The sequence below is a fragment of the Lissotriton vulgaris genome, chromosome 1_1, assembly GCF_964263255.1.
Source record: "Lissotriton vulgaris chromosome 1_1, aLisVul1.2, whole genome shotgun sequence".
NCBI lineage: Eukaryota > Metazoa > Chordata > Amphibia > Caudata > Salamandridae > Lissotriton > Lissotriton vulgaris.
In genome coordinates this window covers 829,049,023-829,076,758 of record NC_141685.1, presented here as the reverse complement: position 1 = coordinate 829,076,758, position 27,736 = coordinate 829,049,023, and the positions used below count along the sequence as shown (strand labels likewise).

The 27,736-nt window shown below is 44.8% G+C and overlaps 1 protein-coding gene across 2 annotated transcripts in view; it reads left to right on the top strand.

Annotated features, from left to right (window-relative positions):
* The window catches only part of HCCS (holocytochrome c synthase), a 130,836-nt gene that overhangs the window by 85,573 nt on the left and 17,527 nt on the right, over positions 1 to 27,736 (top strand). The gene's annotated exons all lie outside the window — the stretch shown is intronic.

Here is a 27,736-nt window from a genome sequence, read left to right as displayed (position 1 = left end):
CAAAACTGTTGTGTGAAAAATAAATGGACTAAGTGGGAGAGATTGATCCACGAGCCGTGTTTTTCATTATTTTCCTTTTGTTGCAGAATTATCTTTGTACACTATTTTCTTTCTCAAAGTCTATCTTTTCCTCCCCCTGCCTCCCAATGGAATTTTATTTAGATTTTTCCATGAATCCGGTATAAACCAAACAAAGGATAATGTAAAGAAAATACGAACTGAAGTGTAATTAGCATGAGCAGTCCGGTAAAAACAAGAGTACACAAAGAAATAGCAAATCATACATTTGGGGTTACATAGGTGGCAGGTTAGAATCCATGAGAAAGAATTGGGATGAATTACATAGATTGAGAGTACCAGTTTTATGACATCAATCTGAAGTTAAGCTCCAATAGTGAATTATACAATGTATATAGCGAACTTTGAGGTCCATATACATTTGCATGAGAAAACATTTGGAGGCACTAGATGAGGACAGTGGCTTATAGTTCTTTGGGTATTACGAGATCGTAGGAGCGATGAAGGGTTTGTGCTCACTGTGATAGAGGTACTGTACTTAAGAGGGTGATTGTGAATATTTGACTGACAAGCTGAAGAGGTAATGGGTTGTATATTGAGGATGAGACCTCATGGGGGTTTAATGTTAGAGAAGTAGGGCTTAAGTGTTCTCCATAAAGGTCTATGTTATGATTTCCAAGGGGTGTGTTGTAAGGTGATGTTGTGAGCACCTCTCCGATTTGTAATCCAGTTCAGCCATGACTTGAAGGAGGTGGACACAGTGTTTTTCCAATTGGAAGGTATGGACCAACAGGCGGCTGTTAGTAGAATGTCTAGTAGTAGTGCATTATTGGAGGAACTTAGGTGAGGGTCAGGGAATCCCATGGACTCTTGTTCAATCTGAAAGCCAAACTGTGGTGAGGAAAATGTGAATACCTTGTCCAAAATATATTGGTAGCGCTACAGTAAAAGATCAGGTGTGGTAAGTCACCTGTTTCTTTATTACAGTTCCAACAAATTGGGTCATCTTTGGCGCCAATTTAATGAGCTGTGAGGGGACCAAAACATTCGATGTAGGGGCAAGAACTTAGTCTGGGAAAGTGCTGGTATGATTTTATGAGAAACTACTGATTTCCTGTTCAAGTTCCAATACTCTTGGGAAATTGAGTTATATTTATCCCATTTTTCTTGCATGCCTAGGTTATCTAGTGGAGGATGTTTGTAAGGGTTTGTAGTATCTTAATTCCTGGTTGGCATTGGCATTCAGCTTAGGAAGGGAGGGGTCTAGGGAAAGTGGTTTGGCATTAGATAGGCAGTATTTAAGTTAAACAAAATCGTAACAGCCAGATTGGGTTTGTGACAAAAAGTGGAAACCTTTAGCGGAACAGGATTTCCAATAGAGTGGGGAGCCCTCAATCTTGAATAGTGTGTTATTCCATAGAGATATCATGTTAGAGGACTTTATTGGAACATCCAGGTATCTGTCTAGAATTAGCAAGGCCAGTTTAGTGTTTTGAAAAATGTATTTGGCTGGGAAGGAAGGTTTAATTTTAGTGGAAAGTAGCATGATGGGATGGTAGTCCTCTAAGATCGCTCTTTCGACTAGTATACCAGGGTGGAGTGTAGTTCAGCAGTGGGGAGAACCACATGGAGCCCTGTTTTGCCAGTAAGGTGGGTTGGTAGGTTCTGAAATTAGTCCTGTTTACTCCACCAATGGCAGTAGGGAGATGGAGTTTGATTGATACTCTGCGTTGTTTGTTCTGCCAAATAAAATTGCATAAAAAATTGTCTACTCTGCATTAGGAGTTATCTGAGAGGGAAAGTGGGAGCATGTATAGAAGGTAATTTTATTGTAGGTATGATCATCATTTTTATGCTCTCGATGCAACCCCAGAGGTAATACATTTGGGGTTCCAGCTATCCAGAAGATTTTGTTCTTTCTGTAGGGTTTTATTTTCATTATGTTGTAGTGTATCTATTGATCTGATCCGAATTCACTCGCTAAATATATTTTAGGTAGCCAGACCGGAGTCTCCTAAGAAGTCTTTAGAGCAGATGTTATTCAGGACTTTGACTTCAGATGTATCTCTTTTGAGGCTGTAGCCTGCAACCAAGGCATAATTATCAATAGTACTAACAATTGCTTTAATGGCGGATCTGGCCTCATCTGTCATAATCATTTTTATTTAATTATGACATCATCTTAGTTAATACCGGCAATTAAATTGTTATTTTGGAATTTCTAGAGGAGCGGTTCTAAGGTAAGGATGAACAAGGCGGTGGAAAGAGGACATCCCTGCCTAGTGTCCTTTGCTAATTTAAACGATGGAGACAAGACCTCTTGTGCTCACCCTAACACTGGGATTGCTGTGGTGGGCCATGGCCATTTTAATGAAGCCTTTGCCAAGGTTGAATTTTGACAGGGTTTCTTTAAGAAACCCCACAAGACTTTATTGAATGCCTTTCAGCATCTAGAGTGATGGCCACCATTTCAGAGGCCTTGTTTTGGCTCTTGCAAGCGTATGGCTTAGTAAGCGTGTACTCATTAGACATTCAACCTTTCATATGCCTTCCTGAGCTCCACTAATCAGTTTAGGTAGAAGCGGTTCTAAACGTTTGGATAAGCTATGAACATCTAAATAATTAGGGAGATAGGCCTATAGTTTTTTGTTACCTCTTTGCCATCCTTGCCGATGACTACTATAGTGGCTTCACTTGTCGTTCCAGAGGCTGACCTAGTTTCTGCGAAGTGATAAATTAGGACTGCCATTGCAGGGATTGATAAGGGTGCTAATGTTTTGTAAAAATTTGCAGTAGAGCCATCTGGACCGGGGGCTTTCTGTGTCTTTGGAGATTTAATTGCTAGCAGTTTTCTTCTGCGCTAAGGACAGAGTTAAGTTTCTCTCTGTCTTCTTGGGGCAGCTGTGATAGGTTTAGTTTATCTAGGTAGGCTCTACAGGACTCAGAGTGGGGGTAGGGGTGGGGAGGAGAATTTCTGGCAGTTTAAAGATTCATAAAACTCTTCAAACACGTCTAGAATCATTTGCGGGTCCCTTTGTATGTTCCATTTATCTTTGTTGGTTTTAATTTGCTTTTAGTTTTGTATATGCTTTAATTGGGGTGCAAGGATTTTCCCTGCCCTATTCGCCTCACAGAGTTTCAGGCTTCAAATTTGTTGATCCAGTCCCCTGCCTATTCACTTAACAGTTTATTGTATTTGTATCTTTTATTCATTAACAGTGTGAGGGTGGAGGGGTCGAGATTCGAGATGTAGAGAGCTTCTAGTTTCTTAATCATGGATTCTAAGGCACTTATCTTATGGTTGTATTTTTTGTCTAGTTTAGACTGAATATCTATTAATGTATCACTGATTGTTGCATTTAATGCGTTCTAAAAGGTGGGTAATATCAGGCAATTTATTTTCTTTGATGGTATTAAGAATGGTCAATTCTACATTCGAATCGGATACGTCGTCTTTTATCGAGTCATCATTAAAGCGCCATGTGTTATTTTTGGGTTTAGTATTAGTTCTTTTGATTGCCAGTGAAATGCATGAGTGGTCGGATATTAGTTGTAGGAGAATGTTTTTCTGATGGATACATCTGCCTGTTGATTCCTCACCTTTTGAATTACCCCATGCGCTGCATTCCACTGAAACTTTTCTCCATCGCTCGCCCACATCGACGAGGACATCACACTGGAACAGCTCCTCACGCAACTCCGCGTAACTTTATTGGAGCCATAAAAATACCTCATCGGCGTGCTAATGTCCCTTCCCTTTTGTCCACGCCGTCGACACTTAATGTTTTTTTTCATGGGCTCTCAATTTTTCGGAGTTTCTTTGTTGTACTCTGCGTGTTATTGTAGAAGTGATCAAAGCTGCCCAGAAAAAGTCTGGTTTTAAGCCATGCAGGGAATGTGGGGCTCACATGTCGATTACTGACCCCGTGAGACTAACAACATGTCAAAATACTGATTTTTGAGATAATAACATATATCATAAAGAAAATCAGGTAAATATCAGAGTAAATTAAAGTTTAAATATCTGCCTAGTACACGCTCAATGCCATTGACCTTACTGATTACCATGCTGGTTTGTATGGTACTATGGGTGGAGAGTTTGTATGACTCAGACAGGATGTCACAATGCTTCTGACAATAAAAGCTAGTGTTGGGTGGGAAACAAAGTCTAATACATTTTATTATCAGGGCCCCTACAATATAAGACAGTGTTGATGACGTGGGGCTCTCCCACTTTCTTGGTTATCTTGTTAGTGGTCCTGTATGCAAAAAATGTCAGTTTCCAGTATCGTATAATAATCCATACAGTAAACCAAATTACATTACAGTATGACAGTTCAAGGATAAAAGGAGTAAACCAATGGCTTAACCTCATAATGCTGCGCTCCGATTGGTATAATGCCGTAAATGGAACAACATACATCTCCTTCCTAGACTCCATTGCATTTTGTCAATGGAAATTGCATTTAGTGAGGGACCAAGTCTCTAGCACATACATCTAAACACATCCATTGAGAGACATGGTGTCCTTGAATTCGTGCTCTGCCACATTATTTGTTTGCCTTTCTAGTGGCCCCATGCACTGTTAAACCACATAAATGTCACAACAGTGTACAGCATAGTGTGTTCTTCTATGCTAATCATACCTTGTATTTGCGGTCCACTCTAGTCAGCCTGGATTTCCACATTCATATACATATTTCGAACCTTTGTGTGACATTTTAACCCCAAGTAATGTGTTATACCCCAAGATTGTAAAAAGTTCTTATCTGCACAGTGCCCTTAACGACGACAACATGGTATTGAGTAAAAGGGTGGGGACCTCTGTGAGCGTCTCAGTGAAAGAGTAGGCTGCTTCCTTTCCACCTGTAGTGCAAAAAATATAAAAATTAAAAATACCTCATTACTATCTGGTTAAAATCCTCAAACTACATCAATCAACATACATTTTTTATTAAATATATATAATCATAGAACTTATGGATACATGTTTCAAAACTTTCTCATAGGGGGAAAAGACCCCTGCCGATCATCCCTCCCAGTTAGTTCTCATGTAGATGGTTTCCTAGCTCCTCGTTCAGATTGTGGCCGCCAGGGATTTTAGTCTGAAGATCTAGAATATGCCATGATTCCCTTTATCTCAAATGAAGTACTCTGTTGCCTCCCCTGGAATTCTGTTGTACTTGTTCTATTGCAAAATATCTTTGAAGTGAGCTATATGACAAATGGTATTCTGCTAAATGTCTGGCTACCGGGTAGTGTGCATCTTTGTTATTTGCCCTCATATGTTCCAGCACTCTTTTTTTTTTTTTAGCTGTTAAGTGTAGTGCTCCCTACATGTCGTAAATTGCATGGGCATTCTAACACGTAGATTACAAAGGTGGAACTAGATGTCAAAAATTGGTTGATAGTGTTCACGTTCCGGGGCGTGTCATATGTTTTCGTCATGAAGCTACTTTAACAAGCCTTGCAGTGGCCGTATGGAAATAACCCATGTAGGCTATGTTGGATACCTAGCTGTTTATTTGTGATGTCCCCATTTACCAGAATGTCTTTGAGGCTCCTCCCTTTCCTGTATGTGACCATAGGGTTCTAGAGTGGCGTGCTACATGCCGAAAAAAGTACTTTAACACCTCATCAGGGGTAACAAGCGCTATATAAATGGATACCTTTTTCCCTCTTCTATCCCGCCGCTATCCTTCTGAATCCAAATAACTGACTAACCTATCCACCACTAATTACTTTCATATTTCGCTATACTTACTCAACACTGATCCTTTATGGATTCCGGAGTAGCGTGCTACTAACCGAAAAAGCGCTTTGATGCCTCGTCAGAGGTAGTAAGTGCTCTATTAATGCAAATACAATACAATACCATGGGACTTTTCGGCAAACTGCGTCCTATAATGGGATCACTCAATGGAATATTCCAGTTCTGTGTCAGTATGTTAGAGGTTTTCAGTGACTCCATGTTGTATGTGAGAATTACTCTTGTGGTGTTTTCTTCCTCTACTGTCTCTTGTTTTTCTTTGAGTGTTTGTTCTACAGTGATCCCACTAATTTTATCTATGGTCCTCTCCAAAACCCACATTGGGTAGCCTTGTTCTCTAAACCTTTCAACCATATTGGTTTGTTCAGCAAGGAAATATTCCTGTGTACTGCAGTTTCTCTTTTCTCTCAGCAGTTCGCCATAGGAGATACTCCATTTCAGGGTGTCCAGGTGACTGCTGAGAGCATGCAGAAGACTGTTACCTGCTGTCGTTTTGCGGTGTAATTTGGTGTGTAGTCTGTTCTCTATCTCCACTTGGACACCTTGGAACTCGATCGATTGCCTACTCATGGTGTGAGTTTCAAGTTATACTCATTCCTATTCAGATTTTCAATGAGTCTTTCAGCACTATCTTTGCTCCCTTTCTATATGACAACCTGATTGTCTAAATAGCGGAGCCACGTGCAGTGCAGACTTTGGTCTTTCTGGATTTCCTCTTCCCAAGCTGCTAGGTACAGATTACCAAAACTTGGGGCCGAACATTTTCCCATCGCTGTCCCCAGAATTTGTTTGATCAGGTTACCATTGAACATAAACATATCATTGTCTAAGCAAAATTTCATCTTTTCCAACAACATGTTTGTATGTTCCAGGTTAGATTCTCCTGTTTTCAAGAAAATGTTGACGGGATCTTATGCCAAAAGTGTGCTCAATGATAGAATATAATGAATTCACATCCATGGTGATGAGAAGAATTTTTTTTCCCAGTCAATTACCAAAATTTTCCTCAAAACATCTTTGATGTTTATGCACAATGGGAGAGCCATAACGTACTTTCGAAGGAAATGGTCTACATACTTTAAAATATTTTCTGATACGCTTCCTATCGAGGAAACTATAGGTCTCCCTGGTGGTGAAATGGGGTCTTTGTGGATTTTGGGGAGGAGATGAAAGATGGGTAATTTTAGGTGATCTCATTTAATTTAGCAGGATTCTTCCCACTGTAGAATGCCACTGTCTTTCCAACCATTCAACATATCCCATATACATATGATGCTTTCATTGTATTCATGCATATTGATTTATACATAGTATTTGGTGTTCCCCAATTGTCTCAACACCTTTCGTGTACAACTTCCTACCCAACAGCACAGTGTTCTCCCCTGCTGGGCGTATTATGATATTGCCACCCTCCGCTAATGATTTAATTACTCTTCTCTGTGCAGCTGCAAGATTGTGTTGTAGGTTTTTCCTCCTTTTCTGTTGTTGGAATTTCGTGAAAAGTATCAATGTTATCGTTACATATTTGGGAAGAAAGTGGAATTCGTTTTGAACTTAGTTGATGCTGGTTTGTCCGTGATTACATCCAAGGAACTTTCTACAGAATTGTGTTCTAGACTGGGACTGGGGAAAGTGCCGGACTGCTGCGGAGGTGTGGCTATGCGACATCAGGTAGCAATCGCTGCTGGAGTGCCAAGCATCACACTTCGCTGGGTTGAAGACTAGACGCTTACGGCGATGTCCGGATCTTGGTAGAGACGGTGTGCGTAGCCGGGCAAAGTGAGGTGTCACTCCTGGCTGCGTGAGATACTGACGGCTCAAGCTCCTCCCTTCTCCTCCGGCCCGTCTTGCTGCAACTTCTTGGCCTGAGAGAGCACAGGAGGTCCGGGCGCAGCCATTATGGGACCTACGCTGCTGCATGTATGAAAGCAATCCGCACTTCGAAACTGCGGTGAGGCGGACTATCTATAAATAGATAACAGCGGACTGCTGCTGCTCAGATAACACGGCTGGCGCTTGGCCCCTAACCAAAGACACTTTGCGCCACCGCGCCTTCACTAAATGACTGTCTGGCTGCATGAACTGTCCTTGGAGCTTTCACATTCTCTCATGAGCTGACAGTATATTTGTTACACTCCTCTTCCCCGGGCAGACAGTTTGCGCGGTGGGACATTTTAGAAAGCTATCAAGTCAGGAATAGGGGATATTCTTTATAACCCACACCACACAGATGCGGACTTCGGGCATCCCCAGCCCAACATCTAAACCCAATCAGTGAACCATTAGCGCATAATAAATAGCAGTGAATAACTGACCACGCAACAGCAAACTACATTTGGCTGTCATATTTATGCGACGCGGTGGGGAACTGGTGAACAATATGCCACTAGCTGATCTTGGAACGGGATACTAGCTGGAATAAACGAGACGCTTCTGTTGGATCAGAAGTCACACAGCCCCACTGCCAACTGGGATTGCCTGACGCAGAGCTGGTGTGTTTGAGACAGCCATCGCATCTGGAGTGTTGATAGCGCTTATACCAAATGGAAGAAGTATTGGGTGGCCTCCTCCCCATAGGCCTTCAGTACGACGTTGTACCTACTGGTGGCCACAGTCACGACCACTTGGTGAAATCAGTGGCGGCAGATAGCTGTGAAGCATAGCGGTGTGACGTAGCGACTTGGTTAGGTGCACGGAGACGCCACTGGAGAAGCAGCAGAAACTCGGCCGCAGTGACCATGGGAAAGGTTGATTAGACGCAGCCAAAGCTCCACTTCGAACAGTGCAAATCTAGGCTCCGTGTGCAGGATCCAGAAGTGGGCCTGAATGCTCACGCGATACAAAAGAGCTTGCAAAAGAGCTTGTCAACTATTGACCGTAAGATTGACTCTCTAGCGCATCGCATAGACTGCTGACAGAATGCATGGATAAGCAAGCAGAACGGCAAGACATGACGGAACGATGGGTCATGGAAGTAGAGGAAACCCAGACAGAATTAGACTCTGAGCAGAAGCAAATGGGAAATTGCTGTAGACTCTATGGGGTAAGGCGGAGGATGTAGAAGCCGGCTCCTATAGAAGCAACATACAAATTACGGGCCTTCCGGAGTCCACCAATATGGGCAATATGGAACTATTTGTGGAGAAGCTCCTAGTGACATTGCTGGGGCAGGAGACATTCTCTACGATGTTTGTAGTAGAGCGTACACATCGCTCTTTGGGACCCCGCAGGAGCAGAACCGAGGCCTATCATCGCTAAATCGTTAAACTACAGGGACAAAGATGCAGCGCTGAAAGCGGCCTGAGCGAAACAATAACTGCAATATGAGGGGTCTGTCATTTCACTCTGTCCGGATTTTACGGTCCGTGTGCAGAAGGCGCACAGACAATTTGCGCCGCTGAAGAAGCAATTACGTGAACAAAATCAGGACTACGCATGTTGTCCTGCAAGGTTGCGAGTCAATAGACAGGGGCGCTCCCGCATTTTTACTGACCCTACAATCCTGCAGAAAGCCCTGAAGGAATGGGCAAAGGACAGAGCCCACCATACTGCCTCGCCAATTCATGAGGGTGCTAATGGAAGTGGTCTAGAGGATCAGGACTGAATGATGTTTTCATACCCTTGCCAGTTAAGATCTCGTCTGGTGGGGTGGTGGGAAATGTTATAATTGAGTGAACTCAGAGGAGCAGTTGGCGTAAACACTTAGTGAGATGTGAATGGCTCTTAGCAGCTGAAAGGGTACTGTGTAGTTTCTTAGCGTTGTATAAATAATGGTGCAACAGGTTGCGTAAGGATTGACCCGCATATTGAGATTTAAGTCCTACCATGCTGCTGTAGCAAAGCTGACATGAAGCACACTATAAGCAGCGAACAGACTAGGCGACATACTTGGTGTGTGAAAGAGAGTACAGGGCTCAGGCAACATCTGCCCACAAGTGTGACCTACAAACTTGAACTTTTTTGTTTGCATTTGTTGTTTGATATAATGGTTTATGATTATTTAGTTGAAGCAAAGGGTGTGCTAGGGGTTTCCCGTCAGCGCAAAGTTGGGGTATGCATGACGTGGGAGGGGAGACTCAGAGACACGTTAGAAGTTATACCTGAGTCACAGAAATAACAGTCCAGTTCTTGAGTAGAACACCCCATCACATGACATCGCGAGACAACACCCAGACACTAGCATTGCATGAACACTGGCACTACTCTTTATTACTTGGGGCTGATGCTAACTAGTAAGATTAACACTTTGACCTAGAATGTTAGAGGCCTGAATGATAATAGAAAGCTGAGGAAGATTCTGGCCTACCTCACCAGAAATAATATTGACATTGCTCTATTACAGGAGTCACACTTGCCAATCAACAGTAGAATGCTTACTTGCAGAGGGCTGATGGGTAATGTCCACGTAGCAGGTTCTTGTCTCATGCCCGAGGAATGATTACCTGGGTTAACCGGAAGACAGGGTTACGATTGGAGCCATTAGAATCAAACTCAGAGAGGAGATATCTTATCTCGAGATGCTGCAGGAAAGGGCTGGGTTTGATCGTAGTCAATATATATATATATATGATCCGAATTATGATAACCCCAAGTTCTATGAAATGATATTAGAAAAGATGCGGGGCTATGGGAAGGCCTTCCAGTTATGGGGCAGGGAGTTTAATTGCATATTAGATCTGCATTTGGAAAAGTCGAGAGGCCCTGACAAGCGTCTCACAGCAACTGCCCGAGTAATCATTGGAGCGATGAAGCAGTTAAAATAGCACGATGTCTGGAGATTGAGTTCTCTTGATAGGGGGGATATACACACTACTCTCCCTATCACAACCTACACACTAGAATTGACTTTTGGCTGGCTTCCGCTGGCTTGTATGCATAGGTCCGGGACTGCGTAGTGGTTCTGCGCACTTTCTCTGACCATTCTCCAGTGCTGTTGGTCTTGGAGACTCCAAGTAAACATGTCCTGCCTTTTACTTGGCACTTCCTCCCTACTCCTTATTAGACCCCGTTTTTAAATCTGAAATCCGTGAAGGGATCAAAACTTTATAGGGTCTGTTCATTCCTTCTCAGCGGTTTGGGAAACTTTCAAAGTCTACATTAGGGGCATTACTATGAACAAACACTCCGGCACCCTTCGGGTGCTGAGAAAATGACTCACAGACCTAGAAGGTAAATTAACAGCACTGGAATGTAGGAGGCTCTCGGATGCTGATGAATAATTGCAGGAGCAATTCCAAGAGATGCTAAAAGAGTACCATGAAATAGCAGACTTGGACTAAAACACTCCGGCAAATACGTAACTGCCCGCATGTATGGAGAAGGCGAGCGTTCAGGCTCGATTCTGGCCTAAAAAAACGTAGGAAGACGGTGGGGATGGCAGTAAATAATAATGAGTTAGGAGAAACTATCACGGCTCTAACAGCAATTGCAAACAGATTTCGACAATACTCTACAACTGAGGGACTTGACACAGAGATTTTAGATTACTTAGCACACATCAAACTTCCATGGCTGATGAACACGCACCAGTAATATCTTTTGCGCCCACTAGAACAAGAGGAGATAGTAGCAGCACTGTCTGGTATGAGGGCTGGCAGTGCTCCAGCTGTGGACGGACAAAGGGTATCCTTTTATAAGGAATTTAAAGACTTACTTATTCCAACCTTGAGCACTCTGTTCGAAGAGATTAGCGGAAGCAGTCAGATGCCACCATCTATGAGGGAGGCACTAATTGTAGCCATACTGAAGCCAGATAAATCCCTAACAGAGTGCATCGTATAGCCCATTGTCGCTGCTGAATGTTGACACAAAATTGTATGCTAAAATACTGGCGAACCGCTTGGCCCTGCTAGTTCCGCTGCTTGCAGCCCCGGAGCAAGCGGATTTGTTCCGAGTAGAAATTTGACGTACAATTTAAGAACAGTTTTCAGTGCAATTCGACATACAAGGCAAGATGTGCAAGCAATCGCCCGTTTTCTTGATATGGAGAAGGCATTCGATTCGGTCGAATGGACTTTCATGAACCACATATTGGCTAGATTGGGGCTGGGGACATATTTCTACAAATGATAGGCGTCCTTTATAATAACCCAACTGCCAGAATAAAGATTGGCAACATGGTCACAGAGATAATACGTATCACTAGAGGCACGCGGCAGGGATGCCCGCTCTCCCCTATACTCTATGCACTGGTAGCGGAGCGGCTGGCCTGTGCGCTGCGGGAGTACCACAGACAAAGGGGTATACCTTTCCAGGGGTACAAGCTGGTCATATCCACCTAGGCTGACACGCTGCTTTATATCAGGGACCCTGAACAGAACTTGTCCCCCATATTGCGCAAAGTTGTCAAGTTTGGCGCACTGTCCGACCAATCGATCATATTTCCACTCACTCCCAACAACATTCAATTTGCCCCTAAATTCACCCTGCAATAGACGACCGAATCGGTGCGTTATCTGGGATGAAGGTTCACACAGATTCGGAGGTGGTATTCAGAGACCACTATGGGGTTGCAGTTAGCAAACTAGAAGATGACGTAGAACGTTGGATCCGTTTACCTTTATCATTACTTGGCAGGGTCTCCATCATGAAGATGGTTGTGCTGCCCCGGTTATTGTTCCTATTTGCTAACATCTGGATGGTCCTCCCTAGCTCTTTCTTTCGAACGCTCACATCCCTGCTACTCAGGCTGTCTTGGGCCGGGAAACATGCCCGGGTCCGATGGGATATACTACACTGCCATATCACATGGGGGGGATTAGACGCTCCGGACCTTAACCTGTACTATAGGGTTGCGCACGTTCATTTCTGGCTACATGGCCCTGCTGACTCACCACATATACAGATAGAGAAAGCAGTTGCAACACCGCTTCCTCTGTTAGCGATCTTATTCAACCCATCTGATCGCAGAACCGGTATTCTAGATTCAATCAATTAGACCGTACATGCCTGGCATTACCTTCTGAAGCTGCAGGCCGGAGCCATATTATACTCCCCATTGGCACCTCTGGAGTGGTGTTGCTGGCCACCCTCATGCACAGAGAGGGGGGTTACGTGAGCGCTGAACTCCATAAACATTACAACAATGGAAGATGTGTGTTCGAGGCATATGGACTGCAGATGGTACATTATGAATAGATCGCCATCTGGTGTTGGGCTCGGATGATTGCACTTGTTTTTCTCTTGGAGAAGTCTTTTGTCGCCACGAGACTGGTGACTCCTCCTTTGGGTGCTAGTGCGCATGTGCATCGGCTCCATCCTTAGATAGTTTTTTTCCGCCATCGGGTTCGGATGAGGATCGAAGCGCTCCAGATCGACTTCGAGAAAAAGTGATATTTCGGCGCGTATTCCCTTTCCAATTCGACGGTATTGTTATCGAACGCGATTTCATTTCCATTCCGACGCGTTTCGACTCCAACAATAAACATTTTCTTCTACGTCGACGAGACCCGGAGGCCTTTCTCGACGTAGTCCAGCCCGGAGTCCATGGAAAGGACTCCATTTAAGAGATGTCCAACGTGTGGTGCTAAGTTCCCACACAAGGACCTACACGAGGTGTGCAATCTCTGCCTATCTCCTGAACACGAATCCAGGGACTGCGAAGCCTGCGCCGCGTTCTCCTCCAAGTCGACGATTAGAAACCGTCGAGCCCGAAGACACGAGGTTTCAAGAATGCAGTCGGAGGCAATCCCGGAGCTGTTCGAAGACCAGCACCTCGAAGAAGAGGAGCATGAAGACGAGTCGGGGTTGGAAGGGGACGAGTCTGATGTCGAGGAAATCGACGTCCAACAAACCGTGAGTGATGACGTCCCCTTTCCAAAAAACCGACCCAGTGTGGTACCGACCCCGCCTTCGAGCCCGGTCAGACCACCGAAGAAAGTTTCCGACGCCCCGCCTTCGGGCCCGGCAACGAAACAGAAACTCTCGGCCTACCACCATGTCGGATCCGAGAAACGGTCGACATCGACACCGAAGCTCCATACAAAAGAAAGCTCGGCCTCGAAACATTCCATGTCGAAACCGAAACATGCTTCGACGTCGAAGACTTACTCGACTCCGAAAAAATCGGAATCGATCAAATTCTCGGTGCCAAAAACACAGAACATTGACGGTCAGAAGCAAAGGCCCCTTTCGGAACCAAAAACTTCGGTACTGACACAGGAGCAGCAAACAGATCCAAAACAAAAGACTTTGTATATCGATCCGCAAACTGGCAAAGTGGTGACAAAATCACCGAAAAAGAGGAAGAATGAACTAGATGACAAAGTTCTTCCTCCTAAAAAGAGAACAATGGGGACAAATACAACTCCTCCCCTTTCTCCTCAACCTAGAGACTCACCCTCTTCTCCTATTCCTCACAATAGACCAACTATTCCTCCACCTTCTACACCAAGATCATCTACACCTCAAACAGATGTAGACAGTGATGCAGGGGAGGGAGAACCTCATGGAGATGACGACACTATCCCAGATGAGGAAGACCCATGGGAAAATTATGATGCAGGGTCAGACGATGATAATGACCCACAATTATACCCCTCAAAACCTTCACCACCTGATGATAATACAGGCTTTGTGCAGTTGATTAATAGGGCAGCTAAATACCATAAGGTAGATTTACATATAGAACCTCAAATAGAGGATTTCCTTTTAGAAACGCTACCTGCTGCACAAAGAACATCAGGCACACTACCTATGCTAAAGGGTCTTCTCAATCACACAGCAGAAATATTCAAAGACCCTGTGAGGGCTAGGGTATTAAACCCAAGAATTGATAAAAAAATATAAGGCAGCCCCAAAGGACCCAATATTTATCAAAGGACAAGTACCTCTGGACTCGCTTGTAGTTACAAATGCCCGTAAAAGAGCAAATTCATTATCTACAGGAGAGGTTCCTCCTCCTGATAAGGAGTCCAAGCTAATAGATGCATCAGGCAAGAGGCTAGCATCCCAAGCAGCTAACAGCTGGCGCATAGCTAATACACAAGCGCTACTGGCACGTTATGATAGAGCGCATTATGACGAGTTAGAAAAACTCATCACACATCTTCCCAAAGAACATCAAAAAAGGGCAGACCAGCTTATACAGGAAGGGAAGATAATAACTAACACTTCCATTAAGTGCGCTTTAGACGCAGCAGACACTGCAGCAAGATCCATCAACACTAGTATCATGCTAAGAAGACATGCATGGCTTAGGGTCTCCGGGTTCAAACAAGAAGTACAAACATCTTTATTGAACCAACCTTTTGACCAAAAAACACTTTTCGGCTCAGGAACAGATGAGACTTTAGAAAAGATGAAAAAAGACACAAACGGCTAAATCAGTGGGAGCATTACAACAGCCAACTCAAAGAGGTTCCTTTCGTAGGTCCACCTATAGAGGGGGGTCAAAAAATACAGGCACAAGCCAGCAATCTACCTCTTTTACACCAACATCACCCAGAGGTAACTCAAGAGGCAGTTACAGAGGTAACAACAACAAGGGTAGAGGTCGCGGAAATAATAACAACCGCAACTCCCCAACCCCAAAACAGTGACTTAATACAACTCCCCCCAAACCATATAACACCGGTCGCGGGACGTTTATCACAGTTCCTACCTGTCTGGGAAAACATCACATCAGACAGGTGGGTGAGACAGATTATCCAATTTGTTATTGCCTGGAACTCGCAGCTACCCCACCAAACATCCCTCCCAGACAGCGTCCAATGAGTCAACATGATCTAACATTGTTAAAACAAGAAGTACTATCACTGCTACAAAAGCATGCCATAGAGAAGGTTTCAAAACATCAGCAAGGGACAGGAGTATACTCTCTATACTTCCTAACCCCCAAAAAAGACGGGTCTCTAAGACCAATCTTAGACCTCAGACCTCTCAATGCATACATAAACTCGGAACATTTCCACATGGTCACGCTCCAACAAGTACTTCCTTTACTGAAGAAAGGGGACTTTCTTTCTACACTGGATCTAAAAGACGCTTACTTTCACATCCCAATTCACAAAGCCCACAGAAAATACCTCAGGTTTGTAGTAGAAGGACAACATTATCAGTTCAAAGTCCTTCCATTTGGGGTCACAACAGCACCAAGGGTGTTCACAAAATGCCTAGCAGTAGTTGCAGCACACCTAAGAAGACAAGAAATACATGTCTTCCCTTACTTGGACAATTGGCTAATAAAGCCAAGTCACAGGAAGAATGTCTTCAAAACACACAGAAGACCATTCAATTGCTGCACCAGCTAGGGTTTACGGTGAACTACACAAAATCCCACCTACAACCAAACAAGATTCAACAATACCTAGGGGCTACTATAGACACAGAAAAAGCCAAAGTATACCCCAATCCAGTCAGGATCCAAACAATGGTCACGTTGATCCAAAAATTTCAACCACAACAATCACTAACAGCTCGAGTGTTCATGCAGCTGTTAGGGATGATGTCCTCCTGCATACTGCTCATACCATATGCCAGACTACAAATGCGTCCGCTGCAAGAATGTCTAGCAACACAGTGGAATCAGGCTCAAGGTCAGATTACAGATCTGGTGTTGGTAGACGACCGCACACATCGCTCTCTGAAGTGGTGGAACACAACAAACATTTCCAAGGGACGGTCGTTCCTAGAACCGATTCCACAAGTGATACTGACAGCGGATGCATTGCTCACCGGATGGGGAGCGCATATGGAGAAATATACAGTACAAGGAAAAGGGAGTGTACAGCAAAAAAGACTGCACATCAATTATCTGGAACTACTAGTTTCTAGCATTAAAAGCTTTCCAAATGCAAATCCTCAACAAAGCAGTCCTGATCAGAACAGACAACATGACTGCAATGTATTGTATTCAAAAACAGGGGGGGACACACTCTCAGGACATTTGGAGATGGGCCATTCCTCAGAAGATCTATCTGTTAGCCAAACACCTACCAGGAGTTCAAAATCAGATAGCAGACATCCTAAGCAGAGAGTCAGAACAAATACACGAATGGGAACTGCACAACCAAATACTGCAGCCATTCTTCCAAAGATGGGGACAACCAGAGATAGATCTCTTTGCCACTCATCAGAACGCAAAATGCCAAAACTTCGCAAGCAGGTACCCACACCACCTGTCCCAGGGCAATGCGCTATGGATAAATTGGTCCAACAAATTTGCTTACGCTTTTCCCCTTCTCCCACTAATTCCATTAGTGATTCGGAAACTGCAACAACATTCGATGACAATGATACTAGTAGCACCCACGTGGGCAAGACAGCCGTGGTTCACCACTTTACTGCAACTCTCACAGGTGCCACATCAAAAGCTGAGATTACCCATGCACCTTACACAGAACCATGGAGAAATAATGCACCCAGATCCCAAACAATTGAACCTAGCAATCTGGCTCCTGAGGTCATAGAATTTGGATACTTGGATTTACCTCCAGACTGTATGGAAATCATTAAGCAAGCAAGACGTCCTACCACCAGAGCATGCTATGCAGCAAAGTGGAAAAGGTTTGCTGTATACTGTAACAGTAACAACTCAACCCTCTGGACGCATCCACTAAACAGATTATTTGCTATTTACTACACTTGCAGCAATGTAACCTTGCCTACACCTCTATTAGAGTACATCTTGCAGCTATAGCGGCGTACCTACAAAACAGACAACATCTTTCCCTGTTTAAAGTACCAGCAATAAAAGCTTTCATGGAAGGCCTCAAAAGAGTCATTCCACCAAGACTACCGCCTGCCCCAGTCTGGAATCTCAACATATTACTTACCAGACTAATGGGATAACCTTTCGAACCTATGCATAGGTGTGAAATACAATTCCTCACATGGAAGGTGGCCTTTCTTATAGCTATTACCTCACTCAGAAGAGTAAGTGAGTTGCAAGCATTTACAATACAAGAGCCATTTATGCAGGTACACCAAAATAAGGTGGTTCTTATAGCAAACCCAAAATTCTTGCCTAAAGTAATTTCAGCATTCCACATCAATCAGCCAGTGGAACTACCAGTCTTCTTTCCAAAACCACAGACGGTAGCAGAAAGAGCCCTACATACATTAGATGTCAGAAGGGCAATATTGTACTACATAGAAAGAACACAAACTTTCAGAAAGACAAAACAACTATTTGTAGCGTTTTCTCCTACACATAAGGGCAATCCTATCTCTAAAGCAGGCATTGCCAGGTGGATTGTAAAATGTATACAAATATGCTACTTAAAAGCAAAGAGGACATTAACTGTTCCTCCTAGAGCTCACTCTACACGTAAACTAGGAGCATCTATGGCATTCTTAGGAAACATTCCCCTAGATGACATATGCAAAGCAGCTACCTGGGTTACACCGCATACCTTCACAAAACACTACTGTGTAGATGTGCACACAACACAACAGGCTAGAGTGGGACAAGCTGTACTAAAGACTTTATTTCAGACTGTTGCAACAGACACTGGTGGCCACCGCTAGGGAGATCACTGCTGTATAGTCTATTCATAATGTACCATCTGCAGCCCATATGCCTCGAACGGAATATGCTACTTACTAGTATGCATCTGTTCTTGGCATAGAGGGCTGCAGAGTGGTACATGCCCTCCCAGCCTCCCCGGAAACCTGTGTCTGTTCCAACACTATCTTATTTAGATACACTTACATGGGCATTTCTATCTGTATTCTATCATACTACTCCATCTAACCCTACTATGGCAAAACAATCTAAGGATGGAGCCGATGCCCATGCGCACTAGCACCCAAAGGAGGAGTCACCAGTCTTGTGACGACAAAAGACTTCTCCAAGAGAAAAACAAGTGCCATCATCCGAGCCCAACACCAGATGGCGATCTATTGATAATGTACCACTCTGCAGCCCTCTATGCCAAGAACAGATGCATACTGGTAAGTAGCATATTCCTTCAGGAGGGCATTGCGAAGACGTGGGATGAAGTGGAGATGCAGGGCCTACATGATACGCTGCTTAATAGATTTCATTTCCATAAAATGGGGCAATCATTTAAAGAGATCGTGGCTAGTGACTTGGTTGAGCCACCTGATGTACCCACCCTTACACTTATGATAAAAACGGAATCGTCGTCACACATTGTATCCAAGTTGTAAATTATCTCAGAGCTACCGGGCTAATCATTATACTAAAGCTAGACTGGCCTGGCAGGCTGATATAGGGAAAGACATAGATGATGGAATTTGGAAGTATTGTTGCGAGAGCACGAAAAGTATACACCTGAACAGCCGCCACAGGCTGATCCACTTCCAATCCTTAACAGGGTGTATTACACCCCAGAGAGATTGCATAGATACGGGTCCTCTGATTGCGAGCGCTGTGGTGCTAGCCAGGCTGACTTTTTTCATCTAGCATGATTGTGCCCTGGGATTGCTAGCTTCTGGGTTTTGATTTTCAAGGCCTTAGGGGACATCACGGCTGAAACACTAACTCCTGACCCTATGCTAGCGCTACTGGGATACTCCCTGCACTTGCCGAAATCCATCAGAAGGCTGATCGACATGGGGTTGCTTTTGGCTAGACAATCTGCTGGTCCTGTGGTCCGACCCCCACTCTGGCCTGCTTTGCTAGAGACATGGTATACTTCAGCCATCAGACTGAAAACCATAGTGAACTACTTCCGCCACGTAATCCCCCTTAGAGCTTTTGGGAATTGAACAAAACGTACCTGACTACTAAAGAACATGACGCTGTGTGTGAGGCAGCCCCTGGTCAAGAGCAGGTCCCGGTGGGGTCGACAGGTGAATAGATATAGCCGTGAAGGTTTTTGTTATCATTACAGGGTCTTATCAATATACAATTTCTTGACTCGATGTGGTGCTGTACTGAGATGCTGTACCTGATTGGGGATGTCTTTCTGCGATACCAGTTTTTGATACGTTCCATAGGGGTTTTTGCCCCGTAATGTTCACTGTTATCATGTAGTATATTGCTGGGATGCATCCAGAATACGACTGTCTTAATGAGTGTTATGCTTAATGTCTTTTCAAAGCAGTGTCTCTGATTTTCTTTTTTATTTTGTGTTCTGTATTAAAAATTTTAATAAAATATATTTATTTTTTTTTGAAAACCTTTATTTATCATAAACATGGTACACAGCGTCTGCCTACAACCACTGCGGGCCGGCCGCTATGACAATATATAACCTTCCAAGGTACCTTGCGTTGCAATAGACGACAACAATAACAACACTACGATAGACTGGCAAGGAGCCACAGGAAAAGGATAGAGAGGGTTTCATTTTGTAATTTTGACGAATCGTCCTAAAGTCAGATCGGGTAGCTGAAAGGGCGGACCAAGTAAAAGGATATCCACGAGTTAAACATCATTATCAAAATACTGGCGTAAATCATTACAATAAGGATACACAAGCACCGAAGTACATATCACCCCAGTTAGCGCCCGCCCAGTCAATATATCACATCAGGAGTTGCAATCTAGCTCGTCTACGGTATAGTAGGATATGAGAGGGATCATTCTATAACAACGATGAAAGGATCCTACGACATACAAAAAAGGCACTTATTACATGGGAAAATTCGCAACAGAAAATGCGCCCTCAAACAGTAGTATAAGAGGGGAGGAAAAGCAGGATATGTAATCATTCAGTAACTATGCATTAAAATCGATATCCTGGTCGTAAATCAATAAACCTTGCGATAGTGACATAGACGCAAAGCGCAGAAAATCGTCCCGGAAAGAACTAAACCCAACCCCCATCTGACCCGAGATATATAGGAAGGAAGAAGAGAAACAAGAGAAAAAACAAGAAGAAAAGGCCATAGAAACAAAAAAGAAAACGAAAATCAAGCCCCAACCCCCCCACCCTGCACGTCGAAGAGGCTACGGCCCCCCCCCTACTAACGTGCCTGTCGCCCCAAGAATACCCACATAAAGGGAAAAGATGGGGGAAAGTCAACACAACCAGACTCCCGCCCCACCCCATTCGCACAAAGCAGCTCAGGCTCGATCACAAACAGACCAGTAGGTCGACAAGCAATGGCGGCGTCGTAGTATAGTTCAGCAAAGCGTCCGCATCATAATGGGTGACCGGGGATCAGTCCTGCGATGTATAGAGGAAGAGTTCACCCCTGTCCCAACTTGACCCTTCCGTCGATACGTAGCCACTGGAAGTTTGCAATGGGGCACCGCCCCGGACGAACAAGGTGGCCAGGCGGGTAGAACAAAAGCAATTCCGTGAGAGACCCCAGAAGCAAGGGACTGAGAAGTGATCTCCTCAAGACATGTAGGCACAAGAACAGGGCTCCAAGCAAATCCCTCAGATTGCGACCCAGTAGGGGCAGCACAAGATGGCTGGGTGGTGAAACAGGCCCTTGAAGGTAATCCGCACCTGTTGCAGCACTAGGCCCCGATGTCACATTCACGCTGCCGGTTAAGTGGGATCTGTGACCAACATCATCCAGGCCCCTCCATGGCACCACCAGTAGACACGTAGCAGGCGCATTCAATGGCGGCAAAGATCCGCTCACGACACTACTTCTCACGGGATCGCCGGAGCCTTCTTCCCACGGCTGGGTGATAATAGCGTCTAGTCGCCGTCCAAGGTCCCTGGCCCCATCCACCCAGGTAAGGCGCAGGGAGCTCAGAGCAGCAATGAGGTCACGAGCCGTAGGTTCCATGGTGCTTAGCCGATATAAAATCACTCGCTCTCTGGGTATCTTCCACCCCGGCCAGTGTCAGTGGCCCCCACCGAACCGCCCAGCCAAAAAATTAGTATGAAATCCACCAGAGCGGGGGCTGGCGCCACATCCAGCTGCAACGATCAATCCGCCATTACACTTTGCCAATACACAGTGCACTCAGTCACAGGATGCCCCATAGGAAGCGCGGGCAGCATTAGCGTTAAGTGGCACAGAGTCTCAGTAGCAGGGACAGACCCACCAACTGTGCGCAGGAGCGCCGACCTCCATACCTCCGAGGTCTGGAAACGATGCACCGGTCTGCCCCAGGTCCGCCAGCGCCAGCAATGTTGCTCCCGTTCCAAAATGGCGATCCCAGCCCGTCCAGTAGATCCACACGCTGCACAGAGAACAAAGGAACAGTCTTACTATGTGGTGGATCAGATCTCCAGCGTGTGCGTCCGTGTCTGTGGTGGCGCTAAATCCCCACGTCCGTCTGGGATGGCGCAGTGACTCTCTTGCAGCCTCAAGATATGGGCTTCGTGGCCCGCGAAGCCGCGACCTCGAGTGGTATCCGCGGCCCACATCAACATCCGGTCCCTCGGCCAGCAGTCGGACGCCGCCACGGCATCAAGCAAAAAGGGTGAATGGAAGGGCCGCCGATCACGGCCAAGCGCCGGAATTGCCGCCCGCCAATCCTCGCAACTTCCGACGCCGTGTCAGCATTGCCCGAGCTTGTGCGACCCGGGGAAGAGCAGGATATTCAAAGGATGAATGCCGTGGCGAGCGGAGCTCGCGGACTAGGCGGCCATCTCGCTCCGCGCTCGGCCACGCCCCCAATTTTAATAAAATATTAATATAAAAACTGTACATGCTGAATTTCACTGGTTTTGTATGAGCCTAACTATAACGTCCCTGTAACCTTTGGCATTTTTAAGTGAATTTCTATGGTTTTCCAACCAGTCATGTTTGCAGAGTGGTAGAGAAAGGGGGTGGGTTCTGACCAGCTCTCAGGAATCCTGCTGTGTTGGACTTACTGGAGGTAACAAGAGGGCTTCTGAGCCCCCAGCAACCCTCCGTATTCATGAGGACTTCATACCCCCCCAACCAGAAGTGCACCAGGAGACCCGTTTGCACAGTGGTGGAGAATGGGGGCAGGCCTCGGAAGACTTCTTGGCAATCTGGGTGTGTGGGACTTAGTGGAGGTAGCAGGAAGGCTTGTTGGCCCCGAAGGACCCTTGGCATCCAAGGGGACTTCATCCCCCAACCAGCAGTGCGCCAAGAGGCGCATTTGCAGAATAGTGGAGAAAGGGAGTGTGACCTCCAAAGACCTCTAACCTCTTCCACTGTGTGGGGCATACTGGAGCTAACAGGAAGGCTTGTTGGACTCCAAGTAGCCTCATCAGCCAAGGGGACTTAATCCCTCAACCAGTAGTGCACCAGGATGCGTGTTTTCAAAGAAGTGGAGAAAGGGGGTGGGGCCTCAGCGACTTGCTGGTCCTTTTTTATTAAAAACTAGATTTCGGCCCAGGGTCTTCATCTCCTGGGGCCCTGCCTCTACTGTGGGTGCCCTGTCCCACCCAGGGCACCCACTTGTTACTGATGGGAACCGCAGAGGGAGCCTAAAGGCCCACGCGGCCCCAGCCGGCTCCTCACCTCATGCGTGAGCCGGCATTGCTTGAACACATAGGGAGCTGCTTACCTGCAGGGGGGCTGAGCAGAGAGAACCCAGACTTTCACCTAGATAACACCAGAGCAGAAGATTTACATTATTTTTAAAGTAGTTTAGAGTTTTTAACATCTGGTGGCTGGAGGAGGTACAGAAAAAGTCCGCAGGAGGTGTTCTCTGCATAGAGACAGCATAATGTCAAGAACGCATGCTGAATGGATATCTTTTTATTAAGCACCAAGCTCAAAGTCCAAAACAACTCCAAGTCAAAGACCAAACTCGCGCTCTAAGATCAGGGACAGAGTTTGATTTCACAATGTTTTTCAGGCCGGACCCCCCAAGTACAACATGCTCCACTACGCCATCTTAGGGTTAGACAAGACATTATGGTGAGAGTCTTCACACCATTGGTGACAATAATTAAAGAGCATTGGCACTCGGCAGAAAGTCAAACTCCTAGATCGCACTCTGAGATCAGAGGCAGAGTTGGTTTTCACGACGCTAATCAGGCCTTAATTCCTATGTGCTCCGTGACGCCATCTTAGGGACAGGCAAGGCATTATAGAGAGTTTTAACAGTGCTTTGGCGTCGATGATAGAGGAGCAGTGTCAGCGGGCAGAATGTGCAAAGGGGTGCAACAGAAAGAATGGGAAAAGTGGCTACCTGGGTTGCGATCCTGCTGCCATCCCAGTTAAGCTTTCTCTGTCGTGATGTTGAGGTGGGGTGATGGGCAGCGGCCTTTTTGTTGTGCGGATCGTGATCTTGCCGGCAATGCACTTCTCTGAACCAACATCTCTCCCTTCCTGCCAAACCTGGTGAAATTCCATTCAGCAGTTCAGGCGAAGCCGTATCTTACATTCCTATGGAAACATCGGGCACGTGCGTTTAGGGACCCCCCTTTTTTCGGCCCCTCTTGACCGATCACCCTGAAACTTTCAGTACAGCAGCTGAATTGAGCATCAAACTAGTTTTGCAAATATTACAAGGATTCGTCAAACAACGCCAAAGTTAATGGCAAAACGGTATTCCTATGAAATCTACATCCTAACTATAACTAACTTCTGCTACCGCCAGTAGGTAATATATATATTGTATGTATGTATGTGTGTGTGTGTGTATATATGTATGTATATATGAATGTATATATGTATGTATATGTGTATATATATGTATATTTCTGTTCGTTGCTCCTTTCTCCTCAGGAGCATGAATTGAGGCGCACACAAGGAGGTGATTTCATAAATGTATTTCGCAACACAAATTGGCCCGACAGACGCATTTCAGCTACACGCCTTTGTCAATGTCGGGAATGTAGTGATTCAAAACATTTTTATAAACAAAGTTCATTTTGTGAAAAAAATCTCTCATGTTAGAATTCATTGAAACCGATGAGGGACACTTAGGTCGAGCTTCCATATGTTAACTCTGGGGGCCATCTTGTAGTGTATACGGAGTTCAATTAGTTACAATGTTGTTACACATATGATCCATATTTTAAAAAACATAATTACACATATATACAGCTATTCCACCAAAACCAAATACATTTAAAGGTTCACAGTTTAGGTGGCTCAACAAACTATTGCAAGTAAAAACGCCTGTCAAGATCTTATGTGCATTGTGTGCCCCTGCATGCAGGGTATTCTTATTCCTGTTTCCTCTTCGAGCCCTGGATGTGCACCTTTACTAGCCACTGTATATACGACAAGGCGCGTCTTCCCTACTCAACGTGGGTAGCATTTGTGTCTCTACTCCTCTGCTCCTATTTAACCCTTATATGTGTGCAAGACCCTAGTGTGCCTCAGATCCTCGGTGTATGGCAGTGCGCTATTCTAGGTGAAATCAATATGCCTCATATCTGTTCTTGCGAAGGCTCCAATCCTGTCTCATCTTATGTGTGCCCACAGTTCTTCCTCATAGTTAAGTCCAGTGGGACTCTTTGACTGCATCTCTATTATATATCTGGACTCTAGTTGACGCAACTTTCTATGTCTGTCACCTCCTCTCTCATCTTTCGGGATGCAATCAATACAGAAATACTTTAAGAGTTTCAAATTAGATTTGTGGAATTCTTGAAAGTGGCATGCCACGGGATACACCATATCACGATTAGTTATAGCCCTCATATGTTCGAGCACCCTCTTTTTAGCGGGGTGGATCGTACTCCCCACGTAGTTGAGTCCACATGGGCAGGTCAGACAGTAAACTGCAAACTCAGTGTTGCAGTTCATCAATTTGTTGATTTTCCGTTTGGTTTTCCTTCCTGGAATGCTGAACTCCTTTACTTTTTGTCTGTTCCTGCATGCTTTGTAATTCATGCAAGGAAAGTATCCTGTGACTACATCTTTTCTTTTTGGATTTTTCGGAAAGTGACTCCTAACTAGGTGGGTGCTGAGTGTGGGCCCTCTTCTATATGTCATTAATGGTGCTTCTGGCAGATCTCTTCCTATGATGTTGTCTAGTCTGAGCACTATCCAGTTTTTACAGAAGATTTGGTGGATTTCTGCGGACTGAGCTGAATAGTCCGTAATTATTCTAGTGTCCTTTTCATCTTTACATTTATTACTCTTAGCTTCTCCCATAACCAAATTAGTCCTTTCTAGCCGTTCACTTTTCAATTCCGCAGCTCTTAAAGTGCCTTCTCTGTACCCCCTCTCTCGTAATCTTTGGAAATATTCCCCTTTGGCTTTTTGAAATTCCCTCTCTACTGTGCAGTTCCTTTTTGTTCACACAAGTTCACCAAAGGGAATTCCCTTGATGACATTGTCGGGATGAAAGCTGGACACATGTAGCGTGCTGTTTCCAGCTGTGAGTTTTCGGTACAGAGCTGTATGTATATTGCCTTCCTCTATGTATACTCTTAAGTCCAGGTATACAACTTCTTTTTGACTCACGCAGTCAGTGAATTCCAAATTGTAGTCATTGTTATTAAGGGCCGCTACATAGGACTTTACATCCTTCATCGATCCCTTCCAAATAATGAAGAGATCGTCTATGTAGCGAGCCCACAGCACAATGTTTTCTAGCCATCTTTCATGTTCCCCCGCCCATGCCACGTGCTTCTCCCACCAGCCTACGAAAAGATTCGCATAGCTGGGGGAGAAGCACGAACCCATAGAGATCCCCTGTTCCTGTCGGTATAGTTCTCCTGCAAAAGGGAAAATATTATTCCGCAGACAAAACTCAATTAGTTCCATCAGCATACAATTATGTTCATAGTATTTCGCTTCTCGTTTCTTCAAAAAGAACTCAATTGCCTGAAGCCCTTTCTCATGCTCAATACTAGTATAGAGACTTGTGACGTCTAACGTCACCAGGAGCATATCTGGTTCCCACTGTATGCCAGCTATGAGTCTCAAAAAGTCTTTCGTGTCTTTGACATATGAGCTCAAATCTTGGACTCATGGGTTAAGGAAACAGTCAATGTAAATCGAAGCTTTTTCTAGTAGGCTATTCAATGAGGAGACTATAGGTCTTCCCGGTGAATTCTTAGTGCTTTTGTGCACTTTTGGGAAGTGGTAAAAAGTCGGTATCTCTGGTGCCTCACATCGGATGTATTTATAGTCCAAATCTTTGAGGATACCTTTCTCATGCCATTTCTCTATTATCTCATGGAAATCCATGACACTTTTCTCATAGATCGTTCTTGTGACAGTCTTATAGCATTCCTGGTTCATCAGTTGTCTCCATGCCTCCTTTTGATATTCTTTTCTGTCCATGAGGACAACATTTCCACCTTTATCCGAGGGTTTTATGATCAAATTCTCGTCATTTTTAGGTCCATAATTGCCTTCCATTCATCTTTATTGATGTTCTCATTCCTAAGATCTGGACCTTTTGCTTGTAGTTTTTTGAGGTCCTCAATGACTAGGTCATGAAAAGTATCTATGGAATCATGCGCTGTTTGTGGGATGGTTTTGGATTTCAACTTGATATTGCTGCAGGCCCGACTTGTATTATTCCTGCTTCATCCAGGGTTTTTGTAATGTCTGCTTGGCTCAGGAGGGTGCTCTCATATTCCAGCTCCCTGAGTAATAATGTTGTTTCCATGTCAGCACTCGTGATGCGCCCTCCCGCTTGAGATTGCATCTCACTGGGTGCACTCTGAGGAGGCTTAGGATGCAATATGTGCAATTTCTTTAGTTTCAGTTTTCTTATGAATTTGTAGGTGTTAATGCGTACACTGGCGTAGTCAAATTGGGGTTTCTGGCAAAAAGAGAGTCCTAGTTCTAGCACTCTTTTCTCAGTTTCTGATAGTATTCGGTCTGTTGAATTCACAATTGTTTGTTTATGTTCTTTTATTTGTTCTTTGCCCCCTGCTTGCTTCTCGTCATATATCCCACTGCCGGTGTTTTTGGTTTTCCTCCCCTTCCTGCCCCTCCTTGTTCTCCGTCTCCTTTTCCTATTGTTGGTGGGTGCGTTCTCGCAGCTGGTCTCTGCTGGGCTTGTCTCAATAGTTGGTATTCTTGAAAAAAAGTCGGTGTTACCGCTTTTTCTTGGCGTGGTGCCTGTTCCCCTTCTGAGACTTCTAATTCTGAAGTTTCTCTGGATGAGGCCTCTTGTGACTTTTGCTGCAATAATAGCTTCCTTGGGCCTTCGAATTTATTGGCGAAGGTGAGAAT